Source organism: Sminthopsis crassicaudata, chromosome 6, assembly GCF_048593235.1.
Source record: "Sminthopsis crassicaudata isolate SCR6 chromosome 6, ASM4859323v1, whole genome shotgun sequence".
Lineage (NCBI taxonomy): Eukaryota > Metazoa > Chordata > Mammalia > Dasyuromorphia > Dasyuridae > Sminthopsis > Sminthopsis crassicaudata.
This window is the reverse complement of record NC_133622.1, coordinates 62,028,409-62,049,863: the sequence shown is the minus strand read 5'-3', so window position 1 is coordinate 62,049,863 and position 21,455 is coordinate 62,028,409.

Below are 21,455 nucleotides of genomic sequence, written 5' to 3'. Positions count from 1 at the left end.
TAATCAATCTAGATATCCCTGGAGCAGAGCCAAGATGGCAGAGAGCAGACATGACTTTCTGTGACCTCCTCTGACCTTCTCTCAAACCAGCAGTGGATTAAGCCTCTAAATTGGTTTTGGAGTCAAAGATCCCACAAATATCTGGAGTACAACACATTCCCAGAAGAAGATACCTTGGAAGAACTTCAGAACAGGTTTGTTTTTAAATGGGCAGCAGAACAGTCTGCCAAGCCCAGACTGCATCACACTGAGACAAGGGCAAGGAACTGGTGTGGGAAGTCAGAGCATTGCAGCTTCCATGAACCTGGAAATCTCTGTGAGCCTCTTAGACCACTCTGTACTGGTTGAAAACAGTAACAGATTTGCTACAAAAGACAAATTGTAAATCATTGAGCCCCACAAGAACTCCAGACCTAGCTGCAATTACCTAGCACTGGAAATCAATTAGCGAATTGCCCCAGGGCAAATTAAAGCAGTTGTCTCTCTTTTGCATTGAGCAAACCTCAAGCCTTTAAAAATATAAATAAAAAAAAAAAACAAAAAAAAATAACTCTCAACATAGACAGCTTTTATGGAGAGAGAGAAGAACAGATATCTAATCCAGAGGTTGCTAAAGGAAAGAAACTCCAGATGAAGCCCCAAAGGAAGATATGAGTTGGTTCACATTTCACAAGATATTCTTGGAAGATTACATAAGGGATGTTTAAAGAGAGAAGAAAAATGGGGAAGTTAAATGAGATCATATTAAGAAGGAATGGAAAAAGCATATAATGCCCTACAAAAGAGATTTGAAAAAGATATCAAATCACTGAAAAATAAAATTTGTGAAATGGAAAAAAAATGCAATGAACAAAACAATTCAATTGGCCAATTAAAAAAAGCTAAAAAAAGGTAACTGAAGAAAATAATACACTAAAAATTAGAATTGAACAAATGGAAGTGAATTACACAATAATATTTCAAGAATCAGTCAAACAAAAACCAAAAAAATAAAAGAAAATATGAAATACCTCCTAGGAAAAACAACTGACCTGGAAAATAGATCTAGGAGAGAAAACCTAAGGATTATTGTGTTTCTATTGAGCCCATATCCCAAAGAGATCATAAAGGAAGGAAAGGGACCCACATATGCAAAAAAAAAAAAAATGTTAGTGTCAAGAAACTGGAAACTGAGTGGATGCCCATCAGTTGAAGAATTGCTTAATAAGTTATGGTATATGAATGTTATGGAATATTATTGTAAGAAATGACAAGCAGGATGATTTCAGAGAGGCCTGGAGACACTGACATGAACTGATGCTGACTGAAATGGGCAGAACCAGGAGATCATTGTACATAGCAACATCAATATTATACAACGATTATTTCTGATGAATGTGACTCTTTTCAACAATGAAATGATTGATGCAAGTTCCAATGATCTTGTGATGAAGAGAGCCATCTACACTCAGAGAGAGGACTATAGGAAATAATGTGGATCACAACATTACATCATCACTCTTTTTGTTATTGTTGACTTGTTGTTGTTTTCTTTTTCGTTTATTTTCTTTATTTGATATACTTTTTCTTGTACAGCAAAATAATTGTATAAATACATTCATACATGTTGAATTTAACATATATTTAACATTTTTAACATATATCGGATTGCTTGCCATCTAGGGGAAGTGGGGAGGAGAGGAGGAGAAAATCTGAAACACAAGGCTATGCAAGGGTCAATGTTGTCAAATTTTCTGTGCATATATTTTGAAAATAAAAAGCTTTATTAAAGGAAAAGAATAATCAACCTAATAAAACTGAGTTCAATCCAACATGGAGAAATGGATTCTACCAATAATTCCTAATGTAAAGCCATATGTAATCAAAAGACATAGAAGAATTAAAAGGTTAACATTTGAGCAATCATAAAGTCTTATAAAGAATTAAACTGTTTATAGTTCTATATGGCAATTAGTATACATGTAATCCCTAAGACCTTCATATTCACTAGGGCAGGTACAAAGATTCCATCCTAGAGGACATGAGTATGAATCTAGTATTTTGGAATGATCCCAATCAATCAATCAATCAATCAATAAATAAATAAATAAATAAATAAAATAAAATAAAATAAAATAAAATAAAATAAAATGGTGAGAAAGAGACGCACATCGGACAAAGGTGAAAGGTAGGGGAATACTAGGGATAGCTATTTCACAAAAATGAGGTATTTACGCATGAGTTTATAAAATGGACAAGAAAATAAGGAGGAAATATGTTGTTTAGGTTAAAGGAATCAGAGATTGTGAGGTGAGGACAAGATAAAATAAAGGATAAATGTAGATAATAGAATGGAGGGAAATGCAATTAGCAATCATAACTGTGAATGTGAGTAGTAATTAAACGAAAGAGAATATCAGAATGCATTAAAGCTAGATTATAACAATGTTATTTATTTAAAAAGAAAGAAGGAAAGAACAGAAAGCAGGAATAAAGGAAGGCAGGGAGAAAGGAAGAAAGGAAGGAAGAGAAAGATGCACATAACTGTTAGTGTATAAAATGCAGGAATAGCAATTATTGTCTCAGATAAAGAAAAAAAATAAAAATAGAGAATTAAAAAAAGAGATAAGCAGGAAAACAACATTTTTCTAAAATTTCCTCAGAAAATGATTACTATCAATGCTGGGTATATATCCACTAGACTATGTAGCTTTCAGATCCTTGAAAGAAAAATTAAATGAGTTACAGGAAGGAAGAAAGTAAAATTTTAATAGTAGGTGTCAATTTATCCCTTTCAGAGCTACATAATTCTAACAAAAATGAAACTGAGGATATAAATATAATTTTAGAAATGTTAAATATGACAGACATTTAGATAGAATTAACTTAAAAAACAGTTAAAGGAGTTAACAGTTCAAGCAATATAGATAAAATAAAACAAATCTACACAATCATAAATATTTCTAAATAATACCTAGAAACTTGAGAAGGAAGAGGTAGAAAGAAAAAAAAATCATTTGAAGTAACTGCAAACAATATAAAATCTTTGAGAATTTACCCACCACTATACATATAGTAAGTATATGAACTCCAGGCAAATAAAAACATATTAAAATAATTAGAGAAGTTTGAGTTGCTCAGAAATTAACAAAATCAATATGATAAAAATAATAATACCAATGAAATTAATTTGTTTAAGTATTATGCTAATCAGTGTACTAATATATAACTTTATATAGCTAGAAAATGAAAAGCAATACCAAAATTCATCCGAGGGGAGGATAATGTCAAGAATAGCAAAGGAATCAATGAGGAAAAAAAAAAGTGAAGGAAGATGGCTTAATAGTAGCATATCTAAAACAATATTAGAAAGAGATATGGAACAAAGAAATTTGGCATAGGATAGAAGAATATTAGGAACAATACAAAAAAGCAAATGAGGATGTTAATTGCATCTCTTTTAAACCATCTATTGTGACAAGGTCTCACAATTTGAAAAACCATCTGAAAAAAATATTAGAAGGTAGTTTGTCTGAAGATAGATATCAACCACTATATCATAATATATATTAAGATAGATTTAAAATTAAAACTTGATTTAGACATAATGGTGATGTTATAAGCAAATTAGTGTAATATGAAATAAATTATCTGTCTGGTCTATGGATAGGAAGATATTTCACAACCAAACAATAGATCAAGAGGAACATCGGCAAAAAATGGAAAAATTTGATAATTTGTTTTTAAAAAGTTACCCAAATTAAACCAATGCAAAAAAGAGAAAAAATGTATTGTATATGCATGCACATGTGTGTATACATACATGCAGGTGACAAATGACATTACTTACCTGACATCTGTTTTAGAAAATGAAAAATATTAAAGCTGTCAATAGCCACATAGGAAAAAATGATTTAAATCACAGTTATTGAAATGCAAATTAAAATAATTACCTCGCAATGATCACATTGTTTAAGATTACAGAAAAGAAAAATGAATTTTTTCTTTCTCAATCTTAATACATATTAATTATGAATCATGTTGGAAGAGAAAATTGAAACAAAAAGGAAAACCATGGGAGAATGAAAAAAAAAAGTGATCACATTATGTGTTAATGTAATTACATTCAACATATATAGTTCATTTTCTGGATGCAGATAGCATTTTGTGTCCAAAGTCTATTGGGATTGCTTTGCATCACTAAATCACTGAGAAGAACAATCAATCATCACATATTCTTGCTATTATTTTGTACAGTGTATTACTGGTTCTACTTGTCTCATTCAGCATCAATTCAAATAAATTTTTCCAGGCCTTTCTAAAATCAGCTTGTTCATCACTTTTTAATAGAACAATAATATTCCATTACCTTCATACACAACAGTCTATTCAGTTACTATACAATTCATGGACATCTGTTAATTTTACAAGTTATTTTAACTCAAAAAAACTTTGCTACAAAGATTTTTGCTTATGTGTGTCCTTTCCCCTTCTTTAAGATTTCCTTGGGATACAGACCCAATAGAGGTATTGCTGAGTCAATGTTTATGCACAGTTTCATAGCACATTGGTCATAATTTTACATTGTTTTCCAGAATGGTTGAATCATTTCACAACTCCACCAACAATTCATTAATGCCCCAGGTCTCCCAGTTCCATCCAACATTTATCATGATCTTTTCTTGTCATCTTAGCAAATCTGAGAGGTATATGGGGGTACCTCAGAATTGTTTTAATTTGCCTTTCTCTAACCAATAGCAATATAGAATTTTTTTCATATGATTATATATGGCTTTAATTTTTAATTTAATTTGAAAAGTGTCTATTCATTTCCTTTGATTATTTTTCAATTGGGAAATGACTTGCATTCTTATAAACAGTTCTTTGTATATTTGAAAAATTGAACCTTTATCAGAAATACTGGCTGGAAAGATTTTTCTCCAGTTTTGTACTTCTCTTTAAGTATTATTTGTATTGGTTTTGTTTATGCAAAAATTTTATAATCAAATGTTATCAAAGTTTTCTATTTTGCTTTATGTAATGCTCTCTAGTTCTTTGCTCATGAATTCCTCTCTTCTCCAAAGATCTGATTGGTAAATTATCCATTGTGTTCTAATTTATTTATAGTATCATCTTTTATGCCAAAATCATATACTCATTTGACCTTATTTTGGTATGGGGTGTGAGATGTAGGTCTATGCTGAGTTTCGACATATTACTTTCCAGTTTTTTCCAGCAATATTTGTCAAAGAGTGAGTACTTATTCTAAATGTTGCAGTGAAGATTTATCAAATACTAGGTTGTTATATGCCTTAATTACTGTGGTATGTGTATCCAATATATTCCAGTGATTTACCATCTATTTCTTAGCCAGTACCAAATTGTATTGATGACTGCTGCTTTATAATATAATTTTAGATTTGGTACTGTGAAGCCATCATCCTTTGAATTTTTACCATGAATTTCCTTGATATAGTTGACTTTTTGTTCTTCCACATGAATTTTGTTTTTATTTTTTCTAGTTATAAAAAAAAATTATGGCATTTTGACGGGTATGGCACTGAACAAGTAGATTAATTTAGGCAGAGTTGTCATTTTTATTATAATAGTTTGGCCTACTCATGAGCATTTGATATTTTCCCAATGATTTCAATCTGATTTTGTGTGAGAAGTATTCTATAATTGTGTTCATAAAACTCTTGGGTTTGTCTTGTCAGGTAGACCTAAAAATACTTTATTTTTTCTATGGTTACATTAATTGGAATTTCTCTTTCTATCCCTTGCTGATGGGTTTGTAAGTAATATATAGATATAGATATAGATATAGATATAGATATAGATGTAGATATAGATATAGATAGATAGATGATTTGTGTTATTTTATTTTATATCTTTTGACTTTGATTAAGTTATTTCCAGTAAATTTTTGGATAATTTTCTAGGATTCTCTAAGTATATAATAATATCCTGTGCAATGAGTGATAGCTTTATGTCTTTGCTGCCTATTTTAATTCCTTTAATTTGTTTCTCTTTTCTTATTGCTAAAGCCAACATTTCTAGTGGTGATAATGGGCATCCTTATTTCCTCTCTGATCTTATTACAGATGGGTCAGATTCTGTTTATAACAAATAGTTCTTGAGATGGGATTTAAATAGACACTGATTGTGATTTTAAGGAAAGCTGCCTTTATCTCTATGCTCTCTAATGTTTTTAGAGGAATTGGTACTGTATTTTGTCAAAAGAATTTTCTGCATCCGTTGAGATTATCATATGATTTCTGTTGGCTTAGTTATTAATATGATTTATTGTGATAATAGTTTTCTCATTATTAAACCAGCCATGCATTCCTAGTGTAAATCCTGCTTGTCTTAGTGTATTATCCTGTTGATAAGTTGCTGTAATCTCTTTGCTAATATTTTATTTAAAATTTTTGCTTCCTTATTCTTTAGAGAGATTGCTTTGTAACTTTCTTTCTCTGTTTTAACTCTTCTTGGTTTAAGTATCACTACCATATCTGTGACATAGAAGGAATTTGGCAGGACTGCTACTTAACCTATTTTTCCAAATAGTTTATATAATATTGGAATTGTTCTGTAAATGATTGATAAAATTCATTTGTGAATATATTTGGCCCAGGAGACTTTTTTCTTAGGGAATTAATTAATGGCTTGTTCAATTTCTTTTTCTAAAATGGAACTATTTCTTTCCTTTTCTGTTAAATTGGGCAATTTTCATTTTTTTCAAATATTCATCTATTTCAGTTAGATTGTCAGACTTGCTGCCATACAGTTAAGAAAAAATCGCTCTTATTTTTTGTTTTAATTTATTTATCAATAATTTACCATTTAAACACGGTAAGTTTAACGTTTTAATTTTGATACTGGTGATTTTTTTTTCTTTTCTTTTTCTAATCAAATTAATAAAATATTTTGTTGATTTTTTTTTTTCAAAAAGCCATCTTTTACTTATTAATAAGTGAACTAGTTTACATAATTTCAGTTTTATTAATCTCCCCTTTGAGTTTCAGAATTTCTAATTTGGTATTTAATTAGGGTTTTAAAATTTATTCTTTGTTTAAGTTTTTATTTGCATGGCCAATTTATTAATTTTCTCTTTCTCTATTTTATTCATGTAACTATTTAAATAAATAATTGTTTTTGGCTATATGCCATAGATTTTGGAATAGTGTCATAATTATTATTCCCTTGCTTGAAATTATGGATTATTTTGGTGATTTGTTGTTTGACCTACTCATTTTTTTAGAATCAGATTATTTAAATTCCAGTTGGGTTTTGGTTTATCTTTCTCTGGCTCTTCATTGACTATAATTTTTATTGCATTGTGGTCTGAAAAAAAAAATTACTATTTCTGCCTTTCTGCATTTGATTGTGAGGTTTTTATTCCATAATATATGATCAATTTTTGTATAGGTGTTGATTTACTGCCGAGAACATGTATATTCCTTTCTGTCTCTATTCAATTTTATCCTTGAATTCTATTATATCTAAATATTCTAGGATCCCATTAACCTCCCTAGATTCTTTCTTGTTTATTTTGTGGTTTAATTTGTCTGACTCTGAGAGGTAAAGGTTGAGGTCCCCCACTAATATAGTGTTGCTGTTTATTTCTTACTGTATCTGGCTTAATATACTCTTTAGGAATTTGTATGCTCTACCAATTGATGCATATATATTTAGTATCATCACTACTTCATTGTTTAGGGTACCCTTTATCAACATGTATTTTCTTTCCCTATCTTTTAAACTTAGATCTATTTTTACATTTGTTGTATCTGCAATTAATCAAAATTACTGCCCTGTTTTTTTTTTTGTTGTTGTTGTTGTTGATGTTGTTTTGTTTTTGTTTTGTTTTTACTTCAGCTGAAACACAATAAATTCTATTTTAGCCTTTTTAATTTACTCTGTATCTCTGTGTATCAAATACTTTACTTATGAACAATATATTGTAGTATTCTGGTTTTTTTTAAACAACTCTGCTATTTTATTCCATTTTATGGGAGAGTTCATACCACTTACATTCACAATTATGATTTCCATCCAACTGTTTCTTTCCCTCCATACTATTTTCTCCCCAGTATATAGTTGTGTGCTTTCTTGCCACACTGTTAGAATTCTTACATTCTATTAAGACAGCAGAATTAATAAAGACAATGGTTGTTTAGCAGGGTACTTAACAGTTCTCTAGATGTACTTAGTATTTATTAGAGTTCCACAATATATGTTCAAGAGAACATATATAAGGAGGAGCTCCCACAAGCCCACTAACACACAAATCTATTCTCTCAGAGGGGAAGACAGATTCATTCCAACTTCCACCATGGAGACATTCAGAGGCAGAAGCTGGCAGAGATAAAGGAGTAGTGGCAGGAGCTGTCAGAACCAAGGAGAGAAATAGGCCTCTAAGAAAGCTAACCAGCCCCAATGAAGGAGACAATACTTGGAAAGAGAAAATTAAGGATTTGGAATTTAACTCCTGGCTGCATTTGAGATGATTATTACACAGAACTGAAATGAAGCCTGCTTCTAGAAGCCCCCCAAGAAACCTGCTCCCAGAGAAGATTATATTCTAGAGAAGAATATTTCATTTTGGTGCCTGAACATGGGACAGACAGGATCCTGATTTCAGTGGAAAAGCTTTTGATCCTGATTTCAGTAGAAAATTTCCTCAACCCAGAAATTAGGACTAAAATAGTATTTCAGCTGAAATGGGACAGATGTTTAGAAAACAGTTTTCTTTTCTAATTCAAGGAAAATGTATAGAGAGCATTGTCAGACTTATGAAAAGCCAAGGTTTGATTTAATTTGGGAGTGGATAACTGAACTTTTAGAAACTGAACAGTACACATTTCCTTGGTTATCTATGGAAAAATAATTAGATCCAGAATTGTGGAAATTAGTAGGAGAGCAACTATGTCAATTCTACAATAAAAATGGACCTGACTAAATTTCCAAAGATACACTTAATACATATAATTTATTACAACTGGCTTTGGGAAATTATATAAGTTATAGAATAAGGAAAAAAAAGAGCATGAGGCGGAGGTGCCAAATAAACTAGGTCCTGGTCGTCTCTCAGTTATAATCCTTGTCTGGGAGGAGATCTCTTTTCTGTAAAATCTTTTTTCTCTGTGAGCAGGTTTCTTGGGCAGATTACTGTCTAAACTCAAACTCCTAATTCAGACTAACTCCAGGCTCAATGCTGCCTCTTTTATCCTCCCAGAGAATGGGCATGTGAGAACTCAGGGACTTGTGGGAAAATTATTTCAACCAATGAACTTGCTCCTTTTAAAGGTTTTGTAAACTCCTTTTCAGAAGTTCAAAGGTGTAAACTCCCCCTAAAGGCTGGAACTAAAGGTGAGAATTCTGAGCTAGAGAATTGTCCAGACAACCTGAGTTCTTACCTTGTAATCCAAACAGTCATGACTTTGAAACATAAATCCATCAATATGGGAGGTATTACACATAATTATATAAATTACATAAATACATAATAACGTAACACATGCTAGAAATATGTAACAAATAAGAACCATTAAATAATTATAAATTGAGAATTTATACATGTCCATAAAGCCATTGTCCATTAGTCTCATCTTGTGTTAGGAAATCCACTGATTCCTGCTGGTTTTAAAGTTCTTTAACAGTCTTATTTTGTGTTAGGGAATCTTTAACAGTCTCCTTATCAGCCATGCTCTTTCAGTGTCAGATGTTTCTTAGATCTTCTCCTTTGTTTTGAGGTTTTTGTTTTTTGTTTTTTGTTTTTTGTTTTTTGTTTTTTGTTTTTTTTTCTTTTTCTGTTTCTCTGATGGATCAGGCGAATATGACAGATAAGAATGGAGTTAAGTACAATTCTGAGTGTGGTACTTCACAGCAGGAGTATGCCCCATCCTTTGACCCACCTCCCTCAATTAACCCTTCATAGGTGGAGGACAAGGAGGAGGAGGAGAGGAAGTGACACATTCAGGACCTCCTATGAAGCAGCCTATGACAAGATTACAAAAGGCATTTGTTAAGGCAAAAATGAACGACAGGATATATCTAATTTAAAATGCATACCCTGTGATTGAAAAACCTGACTTTTCAAGCCAAAAGAGGAGAAGATTGACTTGGAAAAAAATAAGGATTTGAAAAAAGGTTGCACTCTTTATGGGGCTGCATCATCTTATGTTAAGAGGGTAGTAGATAATTTGTCTTATGAAATCCTAACCCCTAGTGACTTGAAATACATAGCTAGTACATGTGTAGAACTTGGACAAGACTTATTGTGGCTTTCGGAGTATCATGAATTATGTAGGATTCAAGCCCAATGAAACAGGCAAATAGGAGTTAACATACAAATCACTTTTGACCTACTAGTAGATGAAGGTCAGTATGCAGAGAATTTAACACAGATTAATTACCCCATAACAGATTATGAATAGGTTGCTATTAATGCAACAAGAGCTTGGGATTCACTCCCTGAACAAAAAGATCAAAGGGAAGTCTTCACAAAAATAGAGCAAGGTCCCAATGAACCCTTTGCAGATTTTGTGGGACATTTGCAAAAAGCTGTCACAAAAACCATTGCAGAAAAGTCAGCTACAAGAATAATGATCAGAAAACAGGCTAAGGAAAATGTCAATGAGGTTTGCAGAAGAATTATATAGGGACTACACAAAGATGCTCCTTTAGAGGATGCTGTGCTACAGTGGGCACAAATGCTTGTTATACTCAGACTATGATGAACATGGGAAGATAGGGTCCCTCTTGGCAAGAGACTTCTAGAGAGAGTTGTCAGTGTTTTCAGTGTGGACATCTGAGAGCCCACTGTAGATATAGAGATAGAGTGAAAAGACAGGCTGAGAGAAGACCTAACCTTATGTCCAAAATGCCACAAGGGCTTCCACTGGGCCTCAGAATGTAGATTGGCCCAGGGAAAAGAGAGGCAGGGCCAGTTAGGGCATGATGGCAGCTGAGGTTATACCCAGAGAATCTTAAGAAATTCAATATTAAGACATTATCAATCAACCAATAGGCAATCAGATGGCAGAAAGAGATTACATAATTAATCAGCCAAAAGGCAATCAGATGGAAAAAAGGAATTACTTGATCTGACAGCCAAGAAGCAATTAGAGAGGAAAAAGGGTTTGCAATTAGGAAAAATAAAGTTGTATGCAATAGGACTACTGAGATATCCCCTGGAGAGTTGAAATCTGTTCCTGTCCGGCCTCTGGATCCTTTGCCTCCGGGCACAGTAGGCTTGACCATTTCCCTTCCTGAGAGTGCTTACAAAGCAGTGTTCATCCATACATTGATGTGGGAAACTGGAGAATGTATACCTAATATCCCAATCACTAACACAGGTAGACAACGTGTGACTTATCAACCAAGAGAAGTAGTAGCATAAGGTTTACTGTTATTTACCCCTAATAGGCAACCTGATGATAATTGCCCAGATTCTGACTCCAAGCAGAAGATTCCAGGAATATTCTGGACTGTAGCTGTGACAGCTGAGTGATCTATGCTCACTATCTATATAAATTGCATACTATTAGAAAGATTGGTAGACATGAGTGCAGTTCATATAATCATTAGAGATACCAGCTGGCCCAGTCACTGGCCAAAGATTAAGGCAGACACCTATATGTCTGGTGTAGGAGAATCAATAGCAGCAGAAGTTAGTACTACCCCTATGAGATGGACATTTGAAAATGAAACAAGAGTTTTTACTCCTTTTGTGGTTGAAAAAAATCCCCATCAATCTGTGGGGAAGAAGCATTTTACAGCAGAGAGGATTACAATTCAGTACTTTGGCTTTTTAGGTAGGGCTACTGTTGAAGGCTTGTCTGCACTCTCACTGGTTCCTATTCAGAGGAAAACTAGTGTGGATAGAACAGTGGCCCTTAACAAGTGATAAAATTCAGGCCTTAATAGATATAGTGGAAGAGCACCTTAACCAAGCGCACTTACAACCTTCTCTAAGTCCTTGGAATTCCCCAGTATTTATTGTAATAAAGAAATCTGGAAAATGGAGGATGTTGATGATTTAAGAAAAAGTAAATGAAAAGATGGAAACTATGAGAACTCTTCAGCTTGGATTTCCATCTCCAACTCAACTGCCTAGAGAATGGCCTCTTTGACCCCCAACCAAAAATTAAACTCGAAATACAAAAATTAAAAGGAGAAATCAATAAAATTGAAAGTAAAAAAACTATTGAATTAATAAATAAAACCAAGAGTTGGATTTATGAAAAAGCCAATAAAATAGATAAACCTTTGGTAAATTTGATCAAAAAAAAGAAAGAGGAAAATCAAATTGATAGTCTTACAAATGAAAAGGGGGATCTTTCCACCAATGAAGAGGAAAATTAGAGAAATAATAAGGAGTTACTTTTGCCCAACTTTATGCCAATAAATTTTGATAACTTAAGTGAAATGGATGACTTCCTCCAAAAATATAGGCTCCCTAGATTAAACAGAGGAGGAGATAAAATTGCTTAAATAGTCCCATTTCAGAAAAAGAAATAGAACAAGCTATTAATCAACTCCCCAGGAAAAAATCCCCAGGGCCAGATGGATTCACATGTGAATTCTACCAAACATTTAAAGAACAATTAGCCCCAATGTTATATAAATTATTTGAAAAAATAGGGGATGAAGGAGTCCTACCAAATTCCTTTTATGACACAGACATGGTACAGATACCTAAAACCTGGTAGATCGAAAACTGAGAAAGAAAAATTATAGACCAATCTCCTTAATGAATATTGATGCTAAAATCTTAAATAAGATATTAGCAAAAAGACTTCAGAAAATCATCTCCAAGATAATACACTATGATCAAGTAGGATTTATTCCAGGAATGCAGGGCTGGTTTTAATATATTAGGAAAAACTATTAATATAATTGACCCATATTAATAATCAAAATTAATAAGAACCATATGATCATCTCAATAGATGCAGAAAAAGCATTTGACAAAATCCAACATCCATTCCTACTAAAAACTCTTGAGAGTATAGGAATAAATGGATTATTCCTTAGAATAATCAGGAGTATATATTTAAGACCGTCAGTAAGCATAATATGCAATAGAAATAAACTGCAACCTTTCCCAGTAAGATCAGGAGTGAAAACAAGGTTTGCCCCACTATCACCATTACTATTCAATATAGTACTAGAAAACGCTAGCCTCTGCAATAAGAGCCGAGAAAGAGATTCAAGGAATTAGAGTAGGAAAATGAGGAAATCAAAACTATCACTTTTTGCAGATGACATGATGGTATACTTAGAGAACCCCAAAGACTCTGCTAAAAAGCTACTAGAAAATAATTCAAAAATTTCAGCAAAGTGGCAGGATACAAAATAAATCCACATAAATCCTCGGCATTTTTTATATATCACTAACAAAATGCAACAGCAAGAGATACAAAGAGAAATTTCCATTCCAAAACAAATGTTGAGAGTATAAAAATATTTGGGAATCCATCTACCAAAGAAAAAGTCAGGAATTATATGAGAAAAAATTACAAAAACACTTGCCACAAAAAATAAAAATCAGATTTAAATAATTGGAAAAGACATTCAGTGCTCTTGGATAGGCCCGAGCGAATATAATAAAAGATGACAATACTCCCCAAAACTAATCTATTTATTTAGTGCTATACCAATCAGACTCCCAAGAAACTATTTTAATGACCTAGAAAAAATAACAACAAAATTCATATGGAAGAATAAAAGGTCAAGAATTGCAAGGGAACTAATGAAAAAAAACTCAGAGGAAGGTGGTCTAAGTGTACCTGATCTAAAGCTATATTATATAGCAGCAGTCACCAAAACCATTTGGTATTGGCTACGAAAATAGACCGGTAGATCAGTGGAAACAGATTAGATACAAAGGACAAAAAAGGGTACATCTATAGCAATCTAATCTTTGACAAACCCAAAGATTCCAACATTAGGGATAAAAAATTCATTATTCGGAAAAAACTGTTGGGAAAAACTGGAAATTTAGTATGGCAGAAAATTAGATATGGATCCACACTTAAACACCATATACCAAGATAAGATCAAAATGGGTCCATGATTTAGGCATAAAGAGGGAGATAATAAAATAGATTAGAGGAAACAGAGGATAAATCTACCTCTCAGACTTGTGGAGGAGGAAGGAATTTATGACCAGAGGAGAACTAGAGATCATTATTGATCACAAAATAGAAGATTTTGATTACATCAAACTAAAAAGTTTCTGTACAAATAATACTAATGCAAACAAGATTAGAAGGGAAGTAACAAAATTGGGAAAATATTTTTAAAAAACAAAGGTTCTGACAAAGGTCTCATTTCCAAAATATATAGAGAACTGACCATAATTTATAAGAAACCGAACCATTCTCCAATTGATAAATGGTCAAAGGATATGAACAGACAATTCTCAGAGGAAGAAATTGAAACTATATCCACTCACATGAAAGAGTGTTCCAAATCACTACTGATCAGAGAAATGCAAATTAAGACCACTCTGAGATACCACTACACACCCTGTCAGATTGGCTAAGATGACAGGAACAAATAATGACAAATGTTGGAGGGGATGTGGGGAAATTGGGGACACTAATACATTGCTGGTGGAGTTGTGAAAGAATCCAGCCATTCTGGAGAGCAATCTGGAATTATGCCCAAAAAGTTATCAAACTGTGCATACCCTTTGACCCAGCAGTGCTACTACTGGGATTATATCCCAAAGAAATACTAAAGAGCGGAAAGAGACATATATGTGCCAAAATGTTTGTGGCAGCTCTTTTTGTTGTAGCTAGAAACTGGAAGATGAATGGATGTCCATCAGTTGGAGAATGGTTGGGTAAATTGTGGTATATGAAGGTTATGGAAATATTATTGCTCGGTAAGAAATGACCAGCAGGAGGAATACAGAGAGGGTTTGGAGAGACTTAAATCAACTGATGCTGAGTGAAATGAGCAGAACCAGAAGATCACTGTATACTTCAACAACAATACTGTATGAGGATGTATTCTGATGGAAGTGGAAAATCTTCAACATAAAGAAGATCCAACTCACTTTCCAGTTGATCAATGATGGACAGAGGTAGATACACCCAGAGAAGAAAACACTGGGAGGGGAATGTAAATTGTTAGCACTAATATCTGTCTGCCCAGGTTGCATGTACCTTCGGATTCTAATGTTTATTGTGCAACAAGAAAAATGATATTCACACACATGTATTGTACTTAGACTATATTGTAACACATGTAAAAATGTATGGTATTGCCTGTCGTCGGGGGGAGGGAATAGAGGGAGGGGGGGTAATTTGGAAAAATGAATACAAGGGATAATATTATAAAATATATATATATATATATATATAAAATAAAAAAAAAAAAAAAAGAGAATGGCCTCTTTGGGTTATAAATATTAAGGATTGTTTATATTATATCCCTCTAGATAAGGAGTATATGAAAAGATTTGCCTTTTCAGTGCTCAGCATTAGCTTCGCCAAGCCTTATAAAAGATATAAATTGACAGTTTTGCCACAGGGAATGAAAAATAGCCCTACTATGTGCCAAATGTATGTTGCTGCTGCTCTCACTCCAGTAAGAAAAGCATTTCCAAAAGTAATGTTATTACATTATATGGATGATATTTTGGGTTGTGCACCTGAGGAACAAATGTTAGAAGCATGTCTACAAAAGACTATAGAAACACTAAGAAACTACAAATTGCATATAGCTACAGAAAAAATTAAAAGGCATGCTCCTTTTCATTATTTAGGATATGAAGTATATCCTAAGGCACTCACAGTACAAAAGCTTTCTTTAAGAAAAGAGAAGTTGGACACCTTAAATGATTTCCAAAAATTAATAGGAGATATACAATGGATGCATCCAGTGTTAGGCTTAACTACCAATCAATTGCAACCTCTATATGACATTTTAATGGGAGACACTGCTTTAAACTCACCACGCCAGCTTACAAAAGAAGTGCAAGATGCTTTTTAGAGAAGTTGAACTGACTTTATCCAATGTGGTTGAAAGGATCATTCAAAAACCCTTGGAAATATCAGTTTTTGCTGAAAAAGAGTTACCCACAGAAGTCCTTCATAAGGAGACAGTGTGATCGAGTGGGTGAACATCCCAGCACAACTCCTTACCCAGTGCCTCTGCCTAGAATTTTATTAAAGGCCATTAAGTGAGCAGTACAATTATTTGGGATAAGACTTGACAATATATACACATTTTATACTAATCTACAAATTAATGTTTGCTGCAAAACCATCCAAGAGTGGCAAATTTTATTGGCCACGGCTCCAAATTTTGTACATGGGTCTCCATTAAAGATATCCATAGTATTACATAAATGGCAATGGACTTTTGAAGAAAATGTTTCTAAGGTTCCTCTTAAAGGACCAACTATCTTTACAGACACATCCAAACAAAATATGTGTGCTGTATACTCTCATAATTTAACCATAAAGAGAGTAGTCAGAACTCCTGTTCAGTCCACTCAGCAGAATGAATTATATGCAAACATGCTATCTCTTATTATCCAGGAGATATAAATATAATACCTGATTCAGCCTATTCAGTAGGTGTGGTACAAATAATTGCCATAGCCCAAATAAAGTTTGCATCTTCTAATCTTTAACAGCTTTTTAAGTAACTTCAAGAGCAAGTGAGAAAGCATTCAGATAAGATTTATATCTTGCTTGTCCACTCACATAGTGGACTTCTAGGTCCTATTTTTGATGGAAATATAAAGGCAAATAGCCTTTTACCTATGTTAGCCAATATTCCTTTATTTCAAGAAGCCCAAGAATCTCATTCTAAATATCATCAGGCTGTTCAAGCTTTACTTTTACAATTTGGAATAACAAAAGAAGAAGCTAGGAGCATAGTAAAAGCCTGTACATCTTGCCTTGCTTTCCAGGCTTCTACACTCTTTCCAGTGAAGAACCCTCATGATTTAAGACCCAATGACATTTGGCAAATGGATGTGACCCATTATAAATCTTTTGGTTCTGTGTCTTTTATCAACATTATGATAGATAAGTTTTCAGGATTCACTTTTGCAATACCAACAGCAAAAAAAGAAAAAAAAAAAAAAAAAAAAAAAAAAGACAGTCAGATTGGTCACTGAATTCCTTATCCAAGCATTTGCAATTATGGGTGTGCCACAAGCAATAAAACCAGATAATGGCCCTGCAAATACTTCTAAACATTTTGCACATTTTGTGCACAGTATAAGATTTTACACACCACTGGCATACCCTTTAATCCTCAAGGACAGGCAATAGTAGAGAGAAGAAACAGAATCATTAAGACACTCCTTCAAAAACAAAATAACAGGGGAGCCATGGATAACCCTAGAGAACTTCTAAATTTAGTTCTCCATACCATAATTTTTTTAAATTTTTTGATAAAGATGCACTGGCTCTAGTAGACAGGTTTTATAACCCACAGGAATGTCAGGGTCCAGTGTAAAGGTCCGTTCTAGCTTCTCTGAAGGGCTCAGAATAAGTCCTTAAATGTGAAGATCTGGGCTAACTCCTCTGAAGGGCTCAGAATAAGTCCTTGTCAGGATAAGCAAAAGTTCTTGTCCCACGTTGTGGGCGCCAATATGTAATGTTCTGTTGTCTCCAGAAACTGCTGATTGCTCTCTTGAAGGAGATATGCTATCTCAACTCAATCTCTCGGCCAGATTCTTCTTTCTGTAGAGAGCTGCCAACTCTGACCTAGAGTAGAGACTCCCCTCCTCCAGAGTATCACCCTCTTTTATCCTCCCAGAGAATGGGCATGGGATAATGCAAGGGCTTGTGGGAAGATTACTTCTATCAATGAACTTGCTCCTTTTAAACATTAAGCTCCTCCCCAGAAGTTCAAAGGAGTAAAACTCCCTTTAAAGGCTAGACCAGAGAATTGTTAAGTACCGACTTAGCACTTAGTAAGAAAATAATATCTCATTATCTCATTAGCACTTAGTAAGAACCTAACAGTCCAGTGCAAGCAGCTCCACTATCTTTAGATAATCTCCAGGTGATATGGATAGATCCAGAAAGTGGTAAATAGAAGGAATTAGGTTAACTGCTTGGGAGAATGGCTTTGCTTGTTGTATTCCTACAGATGGAGAAGGAAACAGATGGGTGGCAACAAGCACCTGGAGAGATACAGAAAAAGAGAAAAATCTCGAAACAAAGAAGAAGACCTAAGAACAAAATCTGGAGGAATCATTGGATTCCCTAACACAAGATGAGACTATTGCAGGACTTCAAAACTTGCAGGAATTATTGGATTCCTGGCATATGAAGTAATGGACAAGAGATTTCTTTTGGATTACTTCTAGGACTTATGGATATGTATAATTCCTCATGTTCATTCATGTTATTTGTTACATCACTATTAGCCTGTATTATGTTACTATATGCTTATGTAATTATGTGTAACACCTCCCATATTGATGGATTTATGTATACCTGTTTCAAATGAGCCCTTTCAGAAACCCACTAATCTGATTTGATTCCCCATTTCCTTTGGTGTTTTCATCTCCCTTCCTGAGATGTCAAAGAGGGAATGATCACCTCTTTTTATGGTGTTTTCACTCCTTTTTTGAGCAGTCAGGGAAGGCATGATCATCTTTTTGGGAGTTCTCACCTCCTTGAGAAATCAGGGTGGTCATGACCATCTATGTAATAAATCAAAAGAAAGTGGAACATGTTAGAATTCTTGCAAGATAGTAAGACAGTGGAATTGATAGAGACATGGTTGTTTAGCAGGGTGCTTAACAGTTCTCTAGATGTACTTAGTACTTATTAGAGTTCCACAAGATTCACACCTTTAAGAGATCATATATAAGAAGGAGCTCCCAGAAGCCCACTAACTTAACTTACAAGCCCACTCTCTTGGAGGAGAAGACAGATTCATTCAACTTCCCCCTTTGTGCTGGCTTGATATATTTAGAGGCAGAAGCTGGCAGATACAAAGGACTAGTAGCAAGAGCTCTCAGAATCAAGGAGAGAAATAGGCCTTTAAGAAAGCTATACGGGCCCAAGGAAGGAGACAATACTTGGAAAGAGAAAATAAAGGACTTGGACTTTAACTCCTGGCTGCATTTGAGGTGATTAATCATTACACAGAACTGAAATGAAGGCTGCCTCCAGAAGCCCCCCAAGAAACCTTCTCCCAGAGAAGATTATATTCTATAGAAGAAAATTACACTACACTATCCTTAGTAGTGCATTTAAAAAAATATATATTTTAATAGTTTTTATTTACCAGATATTTGCATGGGTAATTTTACAACATTGACAATTGCCAAAGATTTGTTCCAATTTTTCTCCTCCTTCCCCCCCACCCCAGATGGCAGGTCGACGAATACATGTTAAATATGTTAGAGTATAAATTAAATACAATATAAGTATACATGACCAAACAGTTGTTTTGCTGAACAAAAAAATCTGACTTTGAAATAGTGTACATTTATCTTGTGAAGGAAATCCAAAATGCAGGCAGACAAAATTAGAGGGATTGGAAATTCTATGTAGTGGTTCATAATCATCTCCCAGAGTTCTTTCACTGAGTGTATCTGGTTCGGTTCATTATTGTTCTATTGGAACTGATTGCTTCATCTCATTGTTGGAGAGGGCCACGTCCATCAGAATTGATCATCATACAGTATTGTTATTCAAATCTATAATGATCTCCTGGTCCTGCTCATTGCACTCAGCCTCAGTTCATGTAAGTCTCTCCAGGCCTTTCTGAAATCATCCTGTTTTTCATTTCTTACAGAATAATAATATTCCATAATATTCATATGCCACAATTTATTCAGCCACTTTCCAATTGCTGGGCATCCACAGAGTTTCCAGTTTCTGACCACCACAAAGAGGGCTGCCACAAACATTCTTGCACATACAGGTCTTTTTTCCTTCTTTAAGATCTCTTTGGGATACAAACCCAGTAGCACGCTGCTGGATCAAAGCATATACACAGTTTGATAACTTTTTGAGCATAGTTCCAAATTGCTCTCCAGAATGGTTGGATGTATTTGCAGTTCCACCAACAATGTATTTGTGTCCCTGTTTTCCCCCATACCCTGCAACATTCTGCATTACCTTTCCCTGTCATTCTAGCCAATCTGACAGGTGTGTAGTGGCATCTCAGAGTTGTTTTAATTTGCATTTCTCTGACCATTAATGATTTGGAACATCTTTTCATATGACTAGAAATAGTTCCAATTTCTTTAACCAAGAATTGTCTGTTCATATCTTTTGACCATGTATCAATTGGCTATTGGCTTGATTTCTTATATATTAGAGTCAATTCTCTATATATTTTGGAAATGAGGCCTTTATCTGAGCCTTTGACTGTAAAAATGTTTTCCCAGTTTATTGTTTCCCTTCTAATTTTATCTGCAATTAGTTTTGTTTGTACAAAAACTTTTCAATTTGATGTAATCAAAGCTTTCTCTTTTGTGATCAATAATGATCTCTAGTTCTTCTTTGGTCATGAATTCATTCCTCTTCCACAGGTCTGAGAGGTAAACTATCCTATGTTCCTCTAATTTATTTATATTCTCATTCTTTCTTCCTAGGTCATGAACCCATTTTGACCTGACCTTGGTGTATGGTGTTAAGTATGGATCAATGCCTAGTTTCTGCCATACTAATTTCTAACTTTCCCAGCGATTTTTGTCAAACATTGAGTTCTTATCCCAAAGGCTAGGGTCCTTGGGTTTGTCAAACACTAGGTTGTTAGAGTTATTAATTATTTTGTCCTTTGGACCTAACCTATTCCACTGATCAACTAGTTTATTTCTTAGCCAATACCAAATGGTTTTGGTATCCACTGCTTTATAATATAATTTTAGATCTGGTACAGCTAGGCTGCCTTCATTTGATTTTTTTTTTCATTAATTCCCTTGAAATTCTTGACCTTTTGTTTTTCCATATGAACTTTGTTGTTATTTTTTCTAGGTCATTAAAATAGTTTTTTGGGGAGTCTGATTGGTATAGTGCTAAATAAATAGATTAGTTTAGGTAGTATTGTCATCTTTATTATATTTGCTCACCCTATCCAAGAGCATTTAATATTTTTCCAATTGGTTAGAGTAGTGCTTTTTTAATCCACCTTACTCAGTAGCTTATATTGTATCATCCTTCCTCTTTTCTCTTACCTCCCCCCCCCCAGTATTTCTGCCCTTACTGCTAACAACTCCTCTCTTTTCTTTAATCTTCTTTTTCTACTTCTTTATAGGGTGAGATAAATCTCTATATTGAACTTAATGATGATGTTATTCCCCTTTAGAGCCAGAACTTATAGGAATAAGCTTTTGACAATGCTCATCCCCTTCCCTTTTTTCCCTCTATTGTAATAAGTCTTTTATTCCTCTTTCTGTGATCTAATTTGTCCCATTATACCTCCCCAAGAAGGATCTTTGGGCTTGAGACCAATTCATATCACTCTTT